At 46.8% G+C, this 24,439-nt stretch overlaps 1 long non-coding RNA gene across 1 annotated transcript; it reads right to left on the minus strand.

The window, feature by feature from the left end:
- Positions 1-1,525: 1,525 nt before the first annotated feature.
- Positions 1,526-23,970, minus strand: LOC139806532 (uncharacterized). The gene is made up of 4 exons (XR_011730273.1): positions 23,909-23,970; positions 23,716-23,811; positions 23,315-23,453; positions 1,526-1,636 (listed from the first exon to the last, which is right to left on the minus strand). It is a non-coding gene; the product is annotated as an uncharacterized lncRNA (long non-coding RNA).
- Positions 23,971-24,439: the final 469 nt, after the last annotated feature.

A 24,439-nucleotide genomic window follows, 5' to 3' on the forward strand; every position in this document is an offset into this window, starting at 1 on the left:
CTGTGTCAAACCGGTTGAACGTCCACTGCTTTGGACACCTAGAAGACCAAGAGGAAGAGTTACTGTTCTGCTGATCAGTAGCCACCAGCTCCACGAACCCACTCTCTACCACCCCAGCTCACCTTCAGTGCTGATCCGGTTCCAAAGGTGGCACGCACAGCACCTGAAACGTAAGGGAAACCTTTAACAGAGGTGACGTTAACACATGGCTGACCCAGCCCACAGCCATCTCGCCTTCTCCAACTGCTCCTCAAGACATGGTTTTGTTACTCCAGCACTGTGTGTGACACCTGCAAAAGTCCAAGCAAAAGGCACACGCTGAGATATTGACCCCAACAACACCCAGGCCACTGTGACGTCCATCTCCTGCTTCTTTACCTCGGCCTCTCACCCATCTGCCTGCCATCTCTTTGGGGTGCCAAAACAAGGTTAGCAGCGCACCTGAAAAAAAACACAAACAACAAGGGATGTTCATGACCAACCAATAATACAACACCTGAGAATAACTGCTCCTCCAGCCCACCGGCCTTTGCTCACCTTGCCACAGCCACCTCCGGTACCCGTATCTCGCTTCGCTCGCCGCTTCCGCCTTCAAAATGACAACAAACCATAACGTGGTCAGGTGGCCAAGGGGGGCACCTTTCCACCAACTCCACGCCCTAACCAACCTTTGGGTGGCCGCCTCCTCTCCTCCTCCATCGGATTCTTGCTAGTCATTGACACTTGGGACCTGAAAAACAGGATTAGCAAATCACTGGAAAGCTGCTCAGCACCAAGTCAGTCAGGTTGTGGCGCTTCCCGTAGCCCCTCATCCTACACAGCAGGCAGGGCAGCTCCAAGCCAAACACTCACACCCACAGACCAATATGAGACACAGCCATGTGAGTCACAAGACCTGAGCTCAAGATAAAACTCGCAGCAAGAAGAGGGACTCTGGAATCCAAGACTTTTGGGCAATAAGACCTACAGCGATGCGTCTGCAAAGCGAGGGAATGAAGCGACGGATGCCCGAAAAGCCCCCTTCAAGACCTGAGGACGCAAGGATGCGGGGAATGAGTCCCCCTCGGGGAAACTGGATGGACAGAGATCAGATGACAATGCAATTGAGAATGACATTGCAGAAGACAATCATCAAGAAACTTCCAAGTCAAGAGATCGATCTGCAATTTAGACTCGTCGTGCAGAATAACACGCTGCTGATTAGCGCCGTGCTGATCAGGAAAGGCTTTCCAGGGAGGATGCCCAAGATGCTGGGCTTGCTCTGTGAGGACACAGAGGACCATCAAGGCCTGACGAAGCTCTAAGACAGCAAAGACTGACAACACAAATCACACAACTCCACACACCGAGGCTGGAGCTGCCCTGCCCATGCTGGAATCGTACAGAAAAGTAACCTGTTCCCTTCACCCACCCAAAGGTTGCTGCTCCCAGACAATCCTCTCCCCTGCACTAACTTCAAAACACTACCTGCAATTCCCAGCCTCGACTCCTCTGCTCAGCCCCTCCCCACCCCCTCCCCGGGCCCTCAACTTATCTTTCAGAGAACTGGCACTCCAAAGCCACAGTTAGCCCGGAAAAAAAAAAAACCAGGTGCAGCTCAGGATAATCCTCAACTCGCTAGGTTCCCCTTCACCACCTGCATTTAAAAAAAAAAAAAAATAATAAAAACAATTACACCACAATACCAAAAAAATGAACCAAAAAACCCACACACACACACATAACCACAACACCAAAACACCTACCAGAATATTCGGCAGTAAGTCCAACATCAGCCAGCCCCGTTCTCTTCCAAATGGCCCAGCTTCTCAGAAGAGCCCTCCGGGGTCCCACTCACCCACGCTTTCCAGGTTTGGGTTAGGGTTCGTCATTCAGGGCAACTAAAAGGCACAAAACTATTGTTCTGCTTGAGAGAAGACACTAGCTCCACAAGCCCTGCACTACCACCTCACCTCCAATGCTCATTCAATTCCTGCAACTTGCTAGCATCATGCCAGGGAGGGACAGGCTCCCATCAACCACCCAAAGGGCACCGCTTCTGAACAGCTCGCTCCCCTACAGTACCTTTAAAACCCGAGCCAGCGATTCCTAACCTTGACCCCTCTACACAGACCCTCCCCAACCATCCTCCCTTTCTCTTACCTTTCAAACGGCTGGGGCTCTGAAGCATTGGACAGAAAAGTAACCCACATCGGCTGACTGGAATCTTCCCAAAACCACAAAGTTCCTCCTCACCATCTGCAATAACAAACAGCAATGCCAGCAGAAATAGGATATCAGCTAAATACCAACCTCTTCCACAAGCTCCTCATAACCCCCGACTTGCCCTGCTCTGCTTGTGAGATCGAGCCTCCTCGTTACCATCCCGTCTCACCTCCAGCGCTCTTCTGGCTCCAAAGGTGGCACACACAGCTCCTGCAAAAACAAAGGGAAACGCTTACCCGCGTTGAAGTAAAATCTCTGGATGAGCCGGCCCGCAACCGTCTCACCTTCTCTGGCCGCTCCTCAACCCGTGGCTTTGTGTGGCACCTGCAAAAGTCAAAGGAAAAGCACATGCCGAGATAATGCCTAAAACAACAGGCAGCCCACTGTGATATTCACCTCCCGCTTGCTCCTTTACCTTGGCCCCTCGCCCGTCTGCCTGCCAGCCTTGTGGGGTGCCAAAATGAGGTTTGGAGGGCTCCCAAAAAGCACAAAAAGCAGGGGATGCGAATGCCTTCCACAGCAATACAACATCTGAGAAATAACTGCTCCTGCAGCCCACCAACCTTTGGTCTACAGAATGCTGCTCAACACATGGACAATTCCTCTGAGACTCTTCCAAGGGCCCTTGACCCTACAATGTGGGCAGGACAGCTCCAAGCCAAACTCTCACTACTGAGGCCAACCCAATACACAGCGCTGCAAACCACAAGACTCGACCTCAAGAGGAAACTCACAGTCAGATGAATGATTCCAGGATCCAAGACAGCTCGGCTGGAAGACATCCAGGGATGCAACAGTGACGCATGGAGGCTCCATTGTGGCCCCAAGAGTGTCGAACAACATCGCCTTTTAAAGAAGCTACTTTCTAAGCTTAGATGACAGGTAAATGAGAAGCCTGGATTCGAGACCTAAGGACACAGGGAACCGGTCCCAGTTTAAGAAAATCCACAATTAGAGATTCTGATGGAGTTAGGAAGAACATGTCAGAAGACAACCTTTGAGAAAGCTACGATATACAAGACTGTTCCATGTTGTGAATTTGTTATGCAAGACAAAGCATTACTGAATGTGCTGATAAGGTGTTTTAGACCCTAGGGATGGTGCCCAAGGTGCAAGACTTGCTCTGTGAGCACAATGAGGACACTAAGGCCGTAGAAAGCTCTAAGACAACAAAGAAACAGCAGAAACTACACACCAAAACACACAAAGGCTGGAGCTGCCCTGCCCATGTTTGCATCGTGTTGGAATCTAACCTGGTCCCTTCACCTGACCTAAGGGGGCTGCTCCTGGACAGCCTTCTCCCCTACACTAACTTCCAACACCTTTCCTGCAATTCTCAACTTTCCCCCTCCCTGCCCAGCCCTTCCTCACACCTGGTTCCTCTTATCTTTAGGGGGGTTGGCACCTGAAACCATGGTCAACAAGGAAAGCCACGTCAGGGGGCTAGGATGTTCCTGTAGCCACAGGGTTCCTCTTCATCAGGTGCCATGAAAAAATTTCCAACCAACAGTACCACAAGCAAGTCCCACATCAGTAAACACTGACCTCTTAGAGAATGCTGAACTCCTCCAAAGACCCCCTGGGTGTTCCCCTTTCCCTCTCATTCTAGAGTTGAACACTGCAGGCATTACCACTTGGGGAACCAAAAAATACCAAGATGGAGGAAACAACCACTGCACCAGCCAAAAGCCCCCAGCCCTCCTCCTCTTACCTTGAGGAGCTCCAAGCACACCACAACTGCCAAGCAGACTGAGCCCTTGAGTGGAGGTGCAGGCTTCTATACCCTCCCCAGAGTCCTTTGGGAAAGCCCCCTCATCAACCTGACTGGCCACACCTGGGCTACCCCAACCCCAGCTGGAGCCCTTCAGAGAACATCATCCCCTGCTCCTGCCACAGCTGGGAGCTCAGTCCCCAGGGTCTGCCAACAACCCACAACCACAGCCCCCCACCCCCACTAGGGCACTCTGAAGGCAGGAAAAGGTTCATTTAGGCTTCTCAAAAATCCCAGCAGAGCTGGGAGAAGGCTCAGAGCCAGAGAAAGAGAGAAAAGGCAAGAGAAAAGCATGAGAGAGAGAGACAGAGAGAGAGACAGAGAGAGAGACAGAGAGAGAGACAGAAAAAGAAGATGGCCTGGGAAAAAAGGAGAAGGCCACAGCCATAGGGGGAGGAGTAGAAGGACAGGGCCACAATGACAAGAAGGCAGCAGGGAACCAAGCCACAATCAGTGCTGCAAATGAGCATCACAACAGCCACTGCCAATCTCTTCAGCACCAGACTCCTCAGATCCCCCACATCCCACCCCTCCCTCCAAGCCCTTCCCCACACATGGTTCCACTTATTTTTCGGGGGGGTTGGCACCTGAAGCCATGGTCGACAAGGAAAGCCACATCACAGGGCTGGGATGTTCCTGTAGCCATAGGGTTCCTTCACTACATTTTCAAGTCTTTTTTAATTAGGACATGATTGAAGACATGAAGGAAGAGACTCCAATTGCTGTGCACAATCAGAATTGTTGATGGTGTGGCTCACAAGACTTACATACTATCCCAATATCTATTGATTGATCTACAATTTACACATCAAAGTGCTCTTCCTACAAACATAAAAAACCTTATCTACCCGTTCCCACCAGAAGTACTGGGTTTCAGGACATAACATCGTCCAGATAGCAAATTCCTTAAGTTATTAACAGCTCTTTTTTCTTCTTCAGGGTCAGTGAGTGCCTGGGAACCTGCAGCACTCCACACAAGCCTGCTCCTCTGCTGTTCTACAAGGACACACAGTTAAAACTTTTTATTTGTTAAAGATACTTCTACTTAGATTTATCCTTCAAACTCCACTGCGTAGTACAAAACCTAGACTACATAGCCTGGCCCTAGGAAAAGTGCAGTGATGTCACCAGGCATAAGACTTCATAGGGAGGGTCCAACAAGCATACCTGATGAACTCTATGGGGCACAGCTATATCTATGGGGCAGGCAGGCAGCTGTGGGTCATGCTCACTGGTCAGTGAGGCCAGGTCCCCTGGAAAGCTGTGGGGCAGCAGCCCCACAAATCTAACTCCAGTTCTGCGGGACAGAAAAAATGTCCCTTTGGGTCGGGACACACTCCTTTCAGGTTAAGCCCCACCCTTTTCAGATGGACACTCCCCCATGTGGGGCACACCCAACCCACTTTTGGTGCAGACGCACCTACTTTGGCTTATAGTCTCGCCCTCCTGAATGGACACACCCTCTGAGGAATGCAAACCCCATCCCCTTTGGGTGCAGACACTCCCGCTTTGCCTTAAGCCCCACCCTCAGGGGAGTAAACACTCCCTGTTTTATACAATCCCCACCAACTTTGGCTGTGGACACGACCTTTTGCATTAAGCTCTGCCCTCCTTGGAATAAACACACACAGTGTGATGGAAAACCTCTCCTACTTTGGCTGTGCAAATGCCCCTTTTCCTTATAGCCCCGCTCTCCTGAGTGGACACACCCTCTGTGATTTAAAAACCCTGACCCCGTTCGCTGTGGACATGCCCCTTTTGTGTTAAGTCCCACCTTCCAACCCCTCCAAATTTGGCTGTGGACACACCTCCTTTCCTTATAGTCCCCTTCTCCTGAGTGGACACACCCTCTGTGTTATGCAAACCCCGCCCCATTTGGTGGGGACGCACCCCTTTTATATAAAGCCCCTGTCCTCCTGTATGTGGACACACCCCCTGTAATGGGAACCCCACCGTCATACACACCCCCTTTGCATGAAGCCCTGCCCTCCTGGGAATAAACACTCCCTGTGAAGCAAACCCCGTCTGTGGGTTTTGCTGTCTGTGGGTTTTTCGTCTGTGGATTTTTCCGTCTGTGGATTTTTTCGTCTGTGGATTTTTCCGTCTGTGGATTATTTCGTCTGTGGATTTTTTCGTCTGTGGGATTTTTCGTCTGTGGGATTTTTCGTCTGTGGGTTTTGCCGTCTGTGGGGTTTGCCGTCTGTGGGGTTTGCTGTCTGTGGGTTTTTCCCGTCTGTAGGTTTTGCCGTCTGTGGGTCCTGCCGTCTGTGGGTTTTTTCGTCTGTGGGTTTTTGCCGTCTGTGGGTTTTGCCGTCTGTGGGTTTTGCCGTCTGTGGGTTTTTACGGCTTTGCGTTTGACCACAAACCTCGAATCTACCAGCCCTCGGCAGCCATTCTCCAATATTGCTCAAAGGGCCCCAAAATCCGAACGACTGAGACTGCAAAACACGTGCAAAGAGTGACCACTGAAAACTTTGGCTGGCCCTAACCCTCACATGGTACCCCACCCACAGCACCACCAACGATCGGCCTACGGCTTTGCCTTTGACCACAAACCTCGAATCTACCAGCCCTCGGCAGCCATTCTCCAATATTGCTCAAAGGGCCCCAAAATCCGAACGACTGAGACTGCAGAACACATGCAAAGAGTGACCACTGAAAACTTTGGCTGGCCCTAACACTCACATGGTACCCCACCCACAGCACCACCAACGATCGGCCTACGGCTTTGCATTTGACAACAAACCTCGAATCTACCACAGACGGAAAATTCCACAGACGGCAAAATACACAGACGGAAAATTCCACAGACGAGAAAAACCACAGACGGCAAAATCCACAGACGGAAAAATCCACAGACGAAAAAAATCCACAGACGGCAAATCCACAGACGGCAAAATCCACAGACGGCAAAATCCACAGACCGAAAAAATCCACAGACGGAAAAATCCACAGACGGCAAAATCCACAGACGGAAAAAATCCACAGACGGAAAAAATCCACAGACGGAAAAATCCACAGACGGAAAAATCCACAGATGGAAATATCCACAGACGGCAAAACCCACAGACGGCAAAATCCACAGACGGGAAAATCCACAGACGGAAAAACCCACAGACGGCAAAATCCACAGACGGCAAAATCCACAGACAGAAAAATGCACAGACGGAAAAATCCACAGACGGTAAAACCCACAGACGGAAAAAATCCACAGACGGAAAAAATCCACAGACGAGGAAAATCCACAGACGGAAAAATCCACAGACGGAAAAATCCACAGACGGTAAAATACACAGACGGAAAATTCCACAGATGAGAAAATCCACAGACGGAAAATTCCACAGACGGAAAAATACACAGACGGCAAAATGCACAGACGAGAAAATCCACAGACGGTAAAATCCACAGACGAGAAAATCCACAGACGAAAAAAACCCACAGACGGAAAAAATCCACAGACGGTAAAACCCACAGACGGAAAAAATCCACAGACGGAAAAACCCACAGACGGAAAAATCCACAGACGGAATAAATCCACACACGAGAAAATCCACAGATGGAAAAAATCCACAGACAGAAAAATTCCACAGACGGCAAAATCCACAGACGGAAAAAATCCACAGACGAGAAAATCCGCAGACGGCAAAATCCATAGACAGAAAAATCCACAGACAGCAAATCCACAGACGAAAAAAATCCACAGACGGTAAAAGCCACAGACGGTAAAATCCACAGACGAAAAAAATCCACAGACAGAAAAATTCCACAGACGGCAAAAATCCACAGACGGCAAAAATCCACAGACGGAAAATTCCACAGACGGCAAAATCCACAGACGGCAAAATCCACAGACGGCAAAATCCACAGACGAAAAAAATCCAGAGACGAAAAAAATCCACAGACGAGGAAAATCCACAGACGGAAAATTCCACAGACGGTAAAATCCACAGACGGAAAATTCCACAGACGGAAAATTCCACAGACGGCAAAATCCACAGACGGAAAACTCCACAGACGAAAAAATGCACAGACGGAAAATCCACAGACGGAAAAATCCACAGACGAGAAAATCCACAGACGAAAAAAATCCACAGACGGCAAATCCACAGACGGCAAAATCCACAGACGGCAAAATCCACAGACGGAAAAAATGCACAGACGGCAAAATCCACAGACGGCAAAATCCACAGACGGTAAAACCCACAGACGGAAAAAATCCACAGACGAAAAAAATCCACAGACGAGGAAAATCCACAGACGGAAAAATCCACAGACGGTAAAATACACAGACGGAAAATTCCACAGACAGAAAATTCCACAGACGGCAAAATCCACAGACGGAAAAAATCCACAGACGGCAAAATCCACAGACGGCAAAATCCACAGACGGAAAAAATCCACAGACGGTAAAATCCACAGACGAGAAAATCCACAGACGAAAAAAATCCACAGACGGAAAAAATCCACAGACGAAAAAAATCCACAGACGGAAAATTCCACAGACGGAAAAACCCACAGACGACAAAATCCACAGACGGCAAAATCCACAGACGGCAAAATCCACAGACGGAAAAATCCACAGATGGAAATATCCACAGACGGCAAAACCCACAGACGGCAAAATCCACAGACGGCAAAATCCACAGACGGCAAAATACACAGACGGAAAATTCCACAGACGAGAAAATCCACAGACGGCAAAATCCACAGACGGAAAAATCCACAGACGAAAAAAACCCACAGACGGAAAAAATCCACAGACGGCAAAATCCACAGACGGGAAAATCCACAGACGGAAATATCCACAGACGGCAAAACCCACAGACGGCAAAATCCACAGACGGCAAAATCCACAGACGGCAAAATCCACAGACGGAAAAAATCCACAGATGGCAAATCCACAGACGCAAAAAATCCACAGACGGAAAAACCCACAGACGGAAAAAATCCACAGACGAAAAAAATCCATAGACGAGGAAAATCCACAGACGGAAAAATCCACAGACGGTAAAATACACAGACGGAAAAATCCACAGACAGAAAATTCCACAGACGAGAAAATCCACAGACGGAAAATTCCACAGACGGAAAAATACACAGACGGCAAAATCCATAGACGAGAAAATCCACAGACGGTAAAATCCACAGACGAGAAAATCCACAGACGAAAAAAATCCACAGACGGAAAAAATCCACAGACGAAAAAAATCCGCAGACGGAAAATTCCACAGACGAAAAAAATCCACAGACGGCAAATCCACAGACGGCAAAATCCACAGACGGCAAAATCCACAGATGAAAAAATCCACAGACGCAAAAAATCCACAGACGGAAAAACCCACAGACGGCAAAATCCACAGACGGCAAAATCCACAGATGGTAAAACCCACAGACGGTAAAACCCACAGACGGAAAAAATCCACAGATGGAAAAAATCCACAGACGAGGAAAATCCACAGACGGCAAAATCCACAGACGGTAAAATCCACAGACGGAAAAAATCCACAGACGGAAAAATCCACAGACGGAAAAATCCACAGACGAAAAAATCCACAGACGGAAAACTCCACAGACGGCAAAACCCACAGACGGCAAAATCCACAGACAGAAAAATCCACAGACGGTAAAACCCACAGACGGAAAAAATCCACAGATGGCAAATCCACAGACGGAAAAACCCACAGACGGCAAAATCCACAGACGGCAAAATCCACAGACGGAAAAAATCCACAGACGAAAAAAATCCACAGACGAGGAAAATCCACAGACGGAAAAATCCACAGACAGAAAATTCCACAGACGAGAAAATCCACAGACGGAAAATTCCACAGACTGAAAAATACACAGATGGCAAAATCCATAGACGAGAAAATCCACAGACGGTAAAATCCACAGACGAGAAAATCCACAGACGAAAAAAATCCACAGACGGAAAAAATCCACAGACGAAAAAAATCCGCAGACGGCAAAATCCACAGACGGAAAAAATCCACAGACGGTAAAATCCACAGACGAGAAAATCCACAGACGAAAAAAATCCACAGACGGAAAAAATCCACAGACGAAAAAAATCCGCAGACGGAAAATTCCACAGACGGAAAAACCCACAGACGACAAAATCCACAGACGGCAAAATCCACAGACGGAAAAATCCACAGATGAAAAATCCACAGACGGAAAAATCCACAGACGGAAAATCCACAGACGAAAAAATCCACAGGCGGCAAAATACACAGACGGAAAATTCCACAGACGAGAAAATCCACAGACGGCAAAATCCACAGACGAAAAAATCCACAGACGAAAAAAATCCACAGACGGAAAAAATCCACAGACGGCAAAATCCACAGACAGTAAAACCCACAGACGGTAAAACCCACAGACGGAAAAAATCCACAGACGAAAAAAATCCACAGACGAGGAAAATCCACAGACGGAAAAATCCACAGACGGTAAAATCCACAGACGGAAAAAATCCACAGACGGAAAAATCCACAGACGAAAAAATCCACAGACGAAAAAATCCACAGACGGAAAACTCCACAGACGGCAAAATCCACAGACGGCAAAATCCACAGACGGGAAAATCCACAGACGGAAAAAATCCACAGATGGCAAATCCACAGACGGAAAAACCCACAGACGGCAAAATCCACAGACAGAAAAATCCACAGACGGTAAATTCCACAGACGGAAAAAATCCACAGACGAAAAAAATCCACAGACGAGGAAAATCCACAGACGGAAAAATCCACAGACGGTAAAATACACAGACGGAAAAATCCACAGACAGAAAATTCCACAGACGAGAAAATCCACAGACGGAAAATTCCACAGACGGAAAAATACACAGATGGCAAAATCCATAGACGAGAAAATCCACAGACGGTAAAATCCACAGACGAGAAAATCCACAGACGAAAAAAATCCACAGACGGAAAAAATCCACAGACGAAAAAAATCCACAGACGGAAAAAATCCACAGACAGTAAAATCCACAGACGGCAAAAATCCACAGACGGCAAATTCCACAGACGGCAAAACCCACAGACGGGAAAATCCACAGACGGGAAAATCCACAGACGGAAAAATCCACAGATGGCAAATCCACAGACGGAAAAAATCCACAGACGGAAAAACCCACAGACGGCAAAATCCACAGACGGCAAAATCCACAGACAGAAAAATCCACAGACGGTAAAACCCACAGACTGAAAAAATCCACAGACGAGGAAAATCCACAGACGGAAAAATCCACAGACGGTAAAATCCACAGACGGAAAAACCCACAGACAGAAAATTCCACAGACGAGAAAATCCACAGACGGAAAATTCCACAGACGGCAAAATACACAGACGGAAAATTCCACAGACGAGAAAAACCACAGACGGCAAAATCCACAGATGAAAAAATCCACAGACGAAAAAAGTCCACAGACGGTAAAAGCCACAGACGGTAAAATCCACAGACGAAAAAAATCCACAGACAGAAAAATTCCACAGACGGCAAAAATCCACAGACGGCAAAAATCCACAGACGGAAAATTCCACAGACGGCAAAATCCACAGACGGAAAACTCCACAGACGAAAAAATGCACAGACGGAAAATCCACAGACGGAAAAATCCACAGACGAGAAAATCCACAGACGAAAAAAATCCACAGACGGCAAAATCCACAGACGGCAAAATCCACAGACGGAAAAAATGCACAGACGGCAAAATCCACAGACGGCAAAATCCGCAGACGGAAAAAATCCACAGACGAAAAAAATCCACAGACGAGGAAAATCCACAGACGGAAAAATCCACAGATGGTAAAATACACAGACGGAAAATTCCACAGACAGAAAATTCCACAGACGGCAAAATCCACAGACGGAAAAAATCCACAGACGGCAAAATCCACAGACGGCAAAATCCACAGACGGAAAAAATCCACAGACGGTAAAATCCACAGACGAGAAAATCCACAGACGAGAAAATCCACAGACGAAAAAAATCCACAGACGAAAAAAATCCACAGACGAGGAAAATCCACAGACGGAAAAATCCACAGACGGTAAAATACACAGACGGAAAATTCCACAGACAGAAAATTCCACAGACGGCAAAATCCACAGACGGAAAAAATCCACAGACGGCAAAACCCACAGACGGCAAAATCCACAGACGGAAAAAAACCACAGACGGTAAAATCCACAGACGAGAAAATCCACAGACGAAAAAAATCCACAGACGGAAAAAATCCACAGACAAAAAAAATCCGCAGACGGAAAATTCCACAGACGGAAAAACCCACAGACGACAAAATCCACAGACGGCAAAATCCACAGACGGCAAAATCCACAGACGGCAAAATCCACAGACGGAAAAATCCACAGATGAAAAATCCACAGACGGAAAAATCCACAGACGGAAAATCCACAGACGAAAAAATCCACAGACGGCAAAATACACAGACGGAAAATTCCACAGACGAGAAAATCCACAGACGGCAAAATCCACAGACGGAAAAATCCACAGACGAAAAAAATCCACAGACGGAAAAAATCCACAGACGGCAAAATCCACAGACGGGAAAATCCACAGACGGAAATATCCACAGACGGCAAAACCCACAGACGGCAAAATCCACAGACGGCAAAATCCACAGACGGGAAAATCCACAGACGGAAAAAATCCACAGATGGCAAATCCACAGACGCAAAAAATCCACAGACGGAAAAACCCACAGACGGCAAAATGCACAGACGGCAAAATCCACAGACGGTAAAACCCACAGACGGTAAAACCCACAGACGGAAAAAATCCACAGACGAAAAAAATCCACAGACGAGGAAAATCCACAGACGGAAAAACCCACAGACGGCAAAATCCACAGACGGCAAAATCCACAGACAGAAAAATCCACAGACGGCAAAATCCACAGACGGAAAAAATCCACAGACGAAAAAAATCCACAGACGAGGAAAATCCACAGACGGAAAAATCCACAGACGGTAAAATACATATACGGAAAAATCCACAGACAGAAAATTCCACAGACGAGAAAATCCACAGACGGAAAATTCCACAGACGGAAAAATACACAGACGGCAAAATCCATAGACGAGAAAATCCACAGACGGTAAAATCCACAGACGAGAAAATCCACAGACGAAAAAAATCCACAGACGGAAAAAATCCACAGACGAAAAAAATCCGCAGACGGAAAATTCCACAGACGAAAAAAATCCACAGACGGCAAATCCACAGACGGCAAAATCCACAGACGGCAAAATCCACAGACGGCAAAATCCACAGATGAAAAAATCCACAGACGGTAAAATCCACAGACGGAAAATCCACAGACGAAAAAATCCACAGACGGCAAAATCCACAGACGGAAAAATCCACAGACGAAAAAAATCCACAGACGGCAAATCCACAGACGGCAAAATCCACAGACCTAAAAAATCCACAGACGGAAAAATCCACAGACGGAAAAATCCACAGACGGAAAAAATCCACAGACGGAAAAATCCACAGACGGCAAAACCCACAGACGGCAAAACCCACAGACGGCAAAATCCACAGACGGGAAAATCCACAGACAGAAAAAATCCACAGATGGCAAATCCACAGACGGAAAAAATCCACAGACGGAAAAACCCACAGACGGCAAAATCCACAGAGGGAAAAATCCACAGACAGAAAAATCCACAGACGGCAAAATCCACAGATGGAAAAAATCCACAGATGAAAAAAATCCACAGACGAGGAAAATCCACAGACGGAAAAATCCACAGACGGTAAAATCCACAGACGGAAAATTCCACAGAAAGAAAATTCCACAGATGAGAAAATCCACAGACGGAAAATTCCACAGACGGAAAAATACACAGACGGAAAAATGCACAGACGAGAAAATCCACAGACGGTAAAATCCACAGACGAGAAAATCCACAGACAAAAAAAATCCACAGACGGAAAAAATCCACAGACGAAAAAAATCCGCAGACGGAAAATTCCACAGACGGAAAAACCCACAGACGGAAAAAATCCACAGACGGTAAAACCCACAGACGAAAAAAATCCACAGACGGAAAAATCCACAGACGGAAAAAATCCACAGACGGAAAAATTCCACAGACGGCAAAATCCACAGACGGAAAAAATCCACAGACGAGAAAATTTGCAGACGGCAAAATCCACAGACAGAAAAATCCACAGACGGCAAATCCACAGACGAAAAAAATCCACAGACGGTAAAATCCACAGACGGTAAAATCCACAGACCAAAAAAATCCACAGACAGAAAAATTCCACAGACGGCAAAAATCCACAGACGGCAAAAATCCACAGATGGAAAATTCCACAGACGAGAAAATCCACAGACGGCAAAAATCCACAGACGAGAAAATCCACAGATGGAAAAAATCCACAGACGGAAAAACCCACAGACGGCAAAATCCACAGACAGAAAAATCCACAGACGGCAAAATCCACAGACAGCAAAATCCACAGACGAAAAAAATCCACAGAGAAAAAAATCCACAGACGAGGAAAATCCACAGACGGAAAATTCCACAGACGGTAAAATCCACAGACGGAAAATTCCACAGAGGGAAAATTCCACAGACGGTAAAACCCACAGACGGAAAAAATCCACAGACGGAAAAATCCACAGACGGAAAAAATCCACAGACGAGAAAATCCACAGATGGAAAAAATCCACAGACGGAAAAATCCACAGACGGAAAAATCCACAGAAGAGAAAATTTGCAGACGAGAAAATCCACAGACAGAAAAATCCACAGACGGCAAATCCACAGACGGCAAAATCCACAGACGGCAAAATCCACAGACGGAAAAAATCCACAGACGGCAAAATCCACAGACGGCAAAATCCACAGACGAAAAAATCCACAGACGAAAAAATCCACAGACGGAAAAAATCCACAGACGGAAAAATCCACAGACGGCAAATCCACAGACGGAAAAAATCCACAGACGGAAAAATCCACAGACGGAAAAAATCCACAGACGGCAAAATACACAGACGGAAAAAATCCACAGACGGAAAAATCCACAGACAGCAAAATCCACAGATGAAAAAAATCCACAGATGAAAAAAATCCACAGACGAGGAAAATCCACAGACGGAAAATTCCACGGACGGTAAAATCCACAGACGGAAAATTCCACAGACGGAAAAAATCCACAGACGGAAAAATCCACAGACGGCAAATCCACAGACGGCAAAATCCACAGACGGCAAAATCCACAGACGGAAAAAATCCACAGACGGCAAAATCCACAGACGGCAAAATCCACAGACGAAAAAATCCACAGACGAAAAAATCCACAGACGGAAAAATCCACAGACGGAAAAATCCACAGACGGCAAAATCCACAGACGGCAAAATCCACAGACGGAAAAAATCCACAGACGGAAAAATCCACAGACGGAAAATCCACAGACGGCAAAATCCACAGACGAAAAAATCCACAGACGGAAAATTCCACACACGGAAAAAATACACAGACGGAAAAAATACACAGACGGCAAAATCCAGAGACGAGAAAAATCCACAGACGAGAAAAATCCACAGACGGCAAAATCCACAGACGGCAAAATCCACAGACGGCAAAATCCACAGACGGTAAAATCCACAGACGGTAAAATCCACAGACGGTAAAAATCCACAGACTGTAAAACCCACAGACGGAAAAACCCACAGACGGAAAATTCCACAGACGGCAAAATCCACAGACGAAAAAATCCACAGACGGAAAAATCCACAGACGAGAAAAATCCACAGACGGCAAAATCCACAGACGGAAAAATCCACAGACGGTAAAACCCACAGACGGATAAAAATCAACAGACGGAAAAACCCACAGACGGAAAAAATCCGCAGACGGCAAAATCCACAGACGGAAAAATCCACAGACGGCAAATCCACAGACAGAAAAAATCCACAGACGGAAAAATCCACAGACGGTAAAATCCACAGACGGTAAAATCCACAGACGAAAAAAATCCACAGACGGCAAAATCCACAGACGGCAAAAATCCACAGACGAGAAAATCCACAGACGAGAAAATCCACAGACGAGAAAATCCACAGACGAAAAAAATCCACAGACGGTAAATTCCACAGACGGCAAAATCCACAGACGGCAAAAATCCACAGATGAAAAAAATCCACAGATGAAAAAAATCCACAGATGGGAAATCCACAGACGGAAAAAATCCACAGATGGAAAAAATCCATAGACGGAAAAATCCACAGACGGAAAAATCCACAGACGGAAAATACACACTGCCACGCACTGAATATAAGAAGATACAAAACCATTGACCGGCAATCGGCATCTTTTGAGGGAAAAACTACAAATGAGTCTCCGGAAGTCGGCCATTTTGTTCCCGGAAGTCGGCCATCTTTTTACCGAAAAACTACAAATGAGTCCCCGGAAGTCGGCCATTTTGTTCCCGGAAGTCGGCCATCTTTTTACCGGAAAACTACAAATGAGTCTCCGGAAGTCGGCCATTTTGTTCCCGGAAGTCGGCCATCTTTTTAGCGAAAAACTACAAATGAGTCTGCGGAAGTCGGCCATCTTGTTACCGGAAGTCGGCCATCTTTTTACCGGAAAACTACAAATGAGTCTCCGGAAGTCGGCCATCTTGTTACCGGAAGTCGGCCGTCTTTTTACCGGAAAACTACAAATGAGTCTCCGGAAGTCGGCCATTTTGTTCCCGGAAGTCGGCCATCTTTTTAGCGAAAAACTACAAATGAGTCACCGGAAGTCGGCCATCTTGTTACCGGAAGTCGGCCGTCTTTTTACCGGAAAACTACAAATGAGTCTCCGGCAGTCGGCTACTCTGCTACCGGAAGTCGGCCATCTTTTTACCGGAAAACTACAAATTAGTCACCGGAAGTCGGCCATCTTGTTACCGGAAAACTTCAAATGAGTCTCCGGAAGTCGGCCATCTTGTTACCGGAAGTCGGCCGTCTTTTTACCGGAAAACTACAAATGAGTCTCCGGCAGTCGGCTACTCTGCTACCGGAAGTCGGCCATCTTTTTACCGGAAAACTACAAATTAGTCACCGGAAGTCGGCCGTCTTGTTACCGGAAGTCGGCCATCTTTTTAACGAAAAACTACTAATGAGTCTCCGGAAATCGGACAAACTGAAAGTTAAAAATTTAAGAGCCCCCAATGTCCCCTGAGCGTAGAAACACACCATCTGGGAGATCCTCGGATCTTCGCCAAAACCTGTCAATTTTCTCTCTTACTTCATAGATTCATTTAATCACTCGTGTTGGAAGGGGCCCTCAAAGACTATCTGGTCCATCCCTCTACTTAATACTATGGATTCGATGTCTTAACACTTTCTACAACGGGAGGAATCTACCGCTTCTCCTGGGAGACCATTCCAATCTTTTACTGTCCACATGGTGGAAAATGAACTTATGTCCAATCAGAATTTCTCCATTACCTCTTATCCATTAAGCCCCACCTTACCTTGTTGCTGGAGGACCAAAAGAGAGAACTGTTGCAAGACGAACCTCTCTTAGGGCACGGCGCTCCGAGGTCCAAACAGGCGTTTCAGCAGAAACTCACGAATAGTGCTCTGAGTTTATTGCCGTCAGGGTTGCCGAGCCTGGCTCAGGTTAGCTGATTCCAGAGCAGTAGCTCTATCTCCTGGCTTGCTCAGGAATGAGCTGAGTGAGATTGTGCTCCAGGCCTCACCTTTTATTGGCCCCCTAATCCTGCTCCTGCGCAGTTGGGGCCTGCCGTAATCAGGCACAGGTGGGTTTAACACAAGCTCATGCCCACTACCTGGCAATTAGTGGCACCTGGTTGCCTCATTTCACTACAGAGAACAGGGAGCAGCTGACTGTCTGGCTCCTTCTGGTTACACGAGGACAAAAAAAGAACATAGAGTGCAGCTGAGTAATGGGGAACATCCGGTTTCTAAAGGTCCAAAATAGAGAGTTTGTTTGGCTGCTTCACATGCTGTTTCCAGTTGCTGGAGGACTGGTGTCTGTCAGCAAGCCGGCAAGCATTTAAATACCCATTTACACATCTAATATCTGCTTTGACCTATACATCAGCTTTGATACACTCACACAGAATCCCTGGAGCAAAATATCCCCCGTCCCTCCTGGTCCCACACTCCCCCCTCACCTCTACCAGACACCCTGACAGCCCTCACAGCCCTTTACCCCTCCCCACTGTAACTCCAGTGCTTAAAACACATCTATGAAGACTATTAGGCAGGATTTGTCATTACATTCGTAACATCAAAGCAACGCTCTTGCTGGGGGCAGGAAAAGCTTCCATCCTTCCTTATTCCACTGCTGGGGTAGAGAACCCTGTATGGCTGCCTCTACTTGTATCACGAGAGACACCTACACACACGCTGCCACAGTAGTGGCGCTGCATCCTGCTTAGACAAAGCTGAAAGTAAAAAATGACTCCTGAAAGTAAAAAATATAAATTCACCATCTGCTCATGAGGTGTCCACATGTTTATACATATCCTATTTAAATACTTCTATAGGCAAGTATTTCACTTCCTTTCTGCATTCATGTAACTTGTACAACTGTTCACTGATACCATTACATTTTCTATCTCAAACACAGGGATAATTTGACCAGGTATTTTTTGTGTGTTACACAACCGGGAGGGAGAGCTGCCCAAAGGAGATGCTACCAAACCCCCAGGGAAATACCCCATTTAGAGGGAGACAGAAACAAAGTACTTCAGAGCACTCCATCAAAACACCAGCAAAAGATACCTGCAGCATCCAGCTGTCTCTCTGTTCAAAGATTTAGAATAGATAATTAGCTAAACTAGGTAATACGAGATCTAAAGCATGTTAGCAGGGGCTGTTAGTGTCTAAACAATGCAGTTTGTACTTTACACAACTGTTTTTGTTACATTTATGATACAAAAAAAGTCTGTGATAACTCTTTGGCTTTAATTTTTGAAGGATGATGGAGAGAAGGGAGGGTAAAACTGCAGGAGTCAAACAAATCCCCACTGCTGCAGTATATAAACTTACCAAAAAGGACTCTCTGATTTGTTAATACATCTGGATGTACCAAAATGTGCAGAGGAATGCATTTTCATCATCTCAACTGCTGCAATTGTGACCCACAAAGCCAGAAACACCATCAACTTGAGAAAGATGTGCTGTGCTTCCATCTTGAGAATGACTTTCTCTTTTTTTGAAGGAGGAGGAAAGAGTCTTGTTGCCGGTGACTTCCGCAGACTCTTTTGGGATCTGCTCTGATGGGGAGTTTCCAAAATGCAACATCTTTGAATGAGAGGCATTTCTGTTTTGGACTCTCTCTTCCCATCTTCTATCAATATTCATGCTGAAGGGCAGTTGTTCCTGGTCTCCCAGCTTAGCTTGCAGCAGGCCAGGGATCAGATTCCTTCCTCAAGAAAAGGCACATCAGGTAACATCTGCAGTCACCAGGCTCGTCTTCATAAAAAAAAAAAAAAAAAAAAAAAAAAAAAAAAAAAAAAAAAAGCAGAGTGCCAGCAGGAAGCATCTGAAAGAATCCTATGGGTTGGCAAACCTCTTCTGCTTCAACCTCCTTCACCATCCCTTGAAGTACTCATCATCCCTAAAGACACCCCCCAAGTCATATAGAAATAGCACTTAGGGATATGGCTTAAGTTCTTGTCAGTGTTGGGTTAATGGTTGGACTCTAATGATCTTGAAGGTCTTTTCTAATAGAGGTAATTCTGTGATTAGCACCATGGGCTTTCCCTCACCTGCTCTGTACCCATTCAGTGCCAGATACTGCATCTGTCATTGTTTGTAGAACCCAAGCTACATCAAGAGACAAAATGACAGTTATACTTGAAGGGAGTCACCAGCTCCACGTTCATCCTCACTACTACCCCAGCTCACCTCAAATGCTCATCCAGTCCCAAAAGCGGCCTAAAGTTCACGCAAAAAAGTAACTGCTTCACAGAGTAGCCACATTATTCTCTGCTCTTTGACACTGACCTTACCTCGGACTACTTGCTATAGTCAGCAGCTTTGTCCCAGTGAGCCTGCTTACAATATTTGCAAAAAACAAAAGGAATGTACCAAGATGCTGCCTCAAACAGCACCCTGCCTGCAACAATCCCCATCTCTTACTCCTTTACCTTGGCAATTTGCATATCCAGCCTCTGCAATTTTCTTATTGTCACACGGTGACTACAATAGAACCTATAAACATCAACTGATGCTTCTAACTTCAACAACACACCCGAAAAATAACTGCTCTTTGGTCCCACTAGTCATCACTCACCTCACCCCAGTCACCTTCAGTGACTATCCCACTTCGCTTACTGCTTCTACCTTCAAAATGACTTAAACACACACTGTAATCAGGTAGCTACCAGAAGCACAATCCCTCCAGCACTACACACTGACTGACCTGACTGCATTCTGCTCCCTCGTTTCTTCTTACAAGTGCATATTTGTCCTTTGCATCTGAAAGAAAGTGTTACACAAGTCACTGAAATGCTGAACAATGGACAGACAATTCCAGACATCTCAATCCTAGTTAGGAAACCCATCTAGTGTACTACTACCCTCATGCCATTAATAAACACAGCCCCAAAACTTTAAACCCATACACATACAACTGTTAACTACTGAGAGGGTCAATCTCCTGCACTCTCATGAAGGTCCCATCACCTTCATCACCATCAAAGCAACTGCTCACCCAGCCTGACTATGGCTGCTCCACCTAAGATCACTGTAAAATTGTGGCCTAAAAACTCAAGGCAAACGTCACCAGAGACCCTTATGGCTTTTCAATATCCCCAACTCTACAATCTGGGCAGAGCAGCCCCAGGCCAAACACACAAACACAGACCAACTCAAGACACACCACTGCAAACTACAAGATGAAACATTAATATAAAACTCCCAACAAGAATTACTCTGGGCTCCAAGAAGTTGGCCAAGAAGATCTACAGGGATGCAAGGGTGAGGCAAGGAGGCCCCATGGTGACATCAAGTGTCATAGAACACTTCCTGTTACAATAATTACTCTTCAAAATAACATATCAGATGTACAAGAAGACTAGCATCAAGACCTAAGGATGCAGAGACAAGGTTGCAAATGTGGAAAATTTATGACCAGAGATGCTCATTCGTTCATAAAGAAGATTACAAAAGATGCCTATCAAGAAATTTGCAAGATGCAAAAAAAGAAGGATCCAGATATGACTAAATGTGTTCAACACCATGGGGATGATGTTCAATATTACTCGTCCTGTGAGGGACTCTGGAATCCAAGACTTTTGGGCAATAAGACCTACAGAGATCCATCTGCAAAGCGAGGGAATGAAGCGACAGATGCCCGAGAAGCTGCCTTCAAGGCCTGGGGATGCAAGGATGCGGGGACCGAGTCCCCCTCAGGGAAACTGGATGGACAGAGATCAGATGACAATGCAATTGAGAATGACATTGCTAAAGACAATCTTCAAGAAACTTTCAAGTCAAGAGACCGATCTGCAATTTAGACTCGTCGTGCGGAATAACACGCTGCTGATCGGCACCGTGCTGATCAGGAAAGGCTTTGCAGGGAGGATGCCCAAGATGAAGGACTCGCTCCGTGAGGACACAGAGGACCATCAAGGCCTGACGAAGCTCTAAGACAACCAAGACTGGCAACATAAAACACACAGCCCCACACACCAAGGCTGGAGCTGCCCTGCCCATGCTGGAATCATGCTGAAAAGTAACCTGTTCCCTTCACCCACCCAAAGGGGGCTGCTCCCAGACAACCCTCTCCCCTACACTAACTTCAAAACACCACCTGCAATTCCCAACCTCGACTCCTCTGCTCAGCCCCTCCCCACCCACCCCTGGGCCCTCAACTTATCTTCAAGAGCGAGAGCAACACAAAGCCACGGTCAGTAATGAAAACCACATTGTTTAACTGAGATACGCTTCCAGTCGCACAGTTCCTCTTCATCCCCTATACGTAGAAAAGGAAAAAACACAACCCACAGATCACAAACAGCGCTGGCACAAGTCCCACCTAAGCCAACACACGGTACTTCTGCTGCACTCACCTCCTCACAGAAGCCCCATGGTATACAGTGCACCTTCTCGTTCCAGAGTTGAACGCTATCGCCACCGTTGCTTGGGGTGCCTGAAACACCAAGAGAAACAGTTCCTGTTCTGCTCACCTTTGCTCTGTTCCAGTTCCTTTGCTCACCTTGCCAGAGCCACCTTGGGAACAGATATTCTGCTTCCTTGGCTGCTCTCACCTGCAAAAGGACAAACAAACCATAATGGGGTCAGGTAGCCAGGAGAGGGACCTTCGCTCCAACACCCAACACTGACTAACCTTTGGATGGTGCTCTTCTCTCCTCCTGCTCTTTCATGTACATCCTTGTCACATGGGATCTGAAAAACAGTGATACACAAGTCACTGGAATACTGCTCAATAGATGAACTATTCAGTTATGACTCTTCCGGCAAACTCTGGGAAGAGCAGCTCCAAGCCAAACACTCAGACCATCTCCAGACACAGCCCTGCAAATCATGAGACGTGATCTCAAGAAAACACCAAGCAAAAAGAATATCTCTGGGATCCAAGACTGTTGGGTAAGACGACCTACAGCAATGCAACTGCAAAACGAGGGGCTGAATCAAGGGATGCCAAAGAACCCGGGCTTCAAGACCTGATGACACGAGGATGTGGGGAATAAAGTCCCACTCTGGGAAAATCCATGACCAGAGATGATGCTGATGCAGGTGGCAATGATGTTTCAGAAGATGACCATCAGGAAGCTTCCCAGAATCAAGACCTATCAACACTTCAAACTTGTCACACAACAAGATGCTGCTGCTGACTAGGACTGTGCTGATGAGTAAAGGCCTTGCAGGGATGATGGTCAAGATGTGGGACCTGCTCCGAGAGGACATCAAGACCTGAGGAAGCTTTAAGACAAACACATACAACACAAACTACACGCCACCACACACCAAGGCTGGAGCTGCCCTGCCCACACTGGCATCGCATCAGAAATTAACCCACTTCCTTCATCTGACCAAAGGAGCCTGCTCCCAGACTGCCCTCTCCCCTACACAACTCCCACCAGCCTTGACCCCTCTACACCACTGGTCCCTCAACTTATCTTTCAGAGGACTGGCTCTCCAAAGTCGTGGTTAGCCAGGAAAATAGACAGGAGCGGCCTAGGATAATCCTCAACTTGCAAGGTTCCCCTTTGCCACCTGCATTAAAAAAAAAAAAAGTCACACCAAAACAAGCAAAGAAAAAAACTCCACACACATAACCACAACACCAAAACACCTACCAGAATATTCAGCAATAAGTCCAGTGTCAGCTAGCCCCATTCCCTTCCAAATGTCCCGGCTTTGCAGAAGAGCCCTGCAAAGTCCCACTCGACCACGCTTTCCAGAGTTGGATGCTGTAGGCGTCGTCATTCAGGGCACCTAAAAGGCACAAAACTATTGTTCTGCTTGAGAGAAGACACTAGCTCCACAAGCCCTGCACTACCACCTCACCTCCAACGCTCATTCAGTTCCTGGAACTTGCTAGCATCATGCCAGGGAGGGACAGGCTCCCATCAACCACCCAAAGGGCACCGCTGCTGGACAACCCGCTCCCCTACAGTACCTTTAAAACCCGAGCCAGCGATTCCTAACCTTGACCCCTCTACACAGACCCTCCCCAACCATCCTCCCTTTCTCTTACCTTTCAAACATCTGGGGCTTTGAAGCACTGGACAGAAAAGTAACCCGCATCGGCTGATGGGGATCTTCCCAAAACCACAAAGTTCCTCCTCGTCATCTGCAATAACAAACGGCAGTGCCACCAGAAATAGGACGTCAGCTAAATACCAACCCCTTCCACACGCTCCTCATAACCTCCGACTCACCCTGCTCACCTTCTCCTTCCACACGTTATGGCCACCATCGCTTCTGGCACCTGAAACACCAGGAGACACAATTCCTATTCTGCTTGTCAGATCAAGCCTCCTCGTTACCATCCCGTCTCACCTCCAGCGCTCTTCTGGCTCCAAAGGTGGCAAGCGCAGCACCTGCAAAAACAAAGGGAAACCCTTAACCGAGCTGAAGTAAAATCTCTGGATGAGCCAGCCCGCAACCATCTCACCTTCTCCGACCGCTCAATACGTGGCTTTGTGTGGCACCTGCAAAAGTCAAAGCAAAACCCGCATGCTGAGATATTGCCCCAATCAACAGGCAGCCCACACCAGCTTTTGCTCAGAAAACTTCCAAATCCCTTCTGCAACAACTCCCAACCTCAACACTTCAGCTCAGTCCCTCAACTTATCTTCCTGAGGGATGGTGGTTTTGGATCTATGTCCAGCAAAACACCACGCTGTCTGACGGGCACGTTCCTCTTCATTCCCTGCAATCAGAAAGAAAGGAAAATCGGAAACGGTGTCACCAATAAG

Source organism: Heliangelus exortis, chromosome 22, assembly GCF_036169615.1.
Source record: "Heliangelus exortis chromosome 22, bHelExo1.hap1, whole genome shotgun sequence".
NCBI classification, from domain to species: domain Eukaryota; kingdom Metazoa; phylum Chordata; class Aves; order Apodiformes; family Trochilidae; genus Heliangelus; species Heliangelus exortis.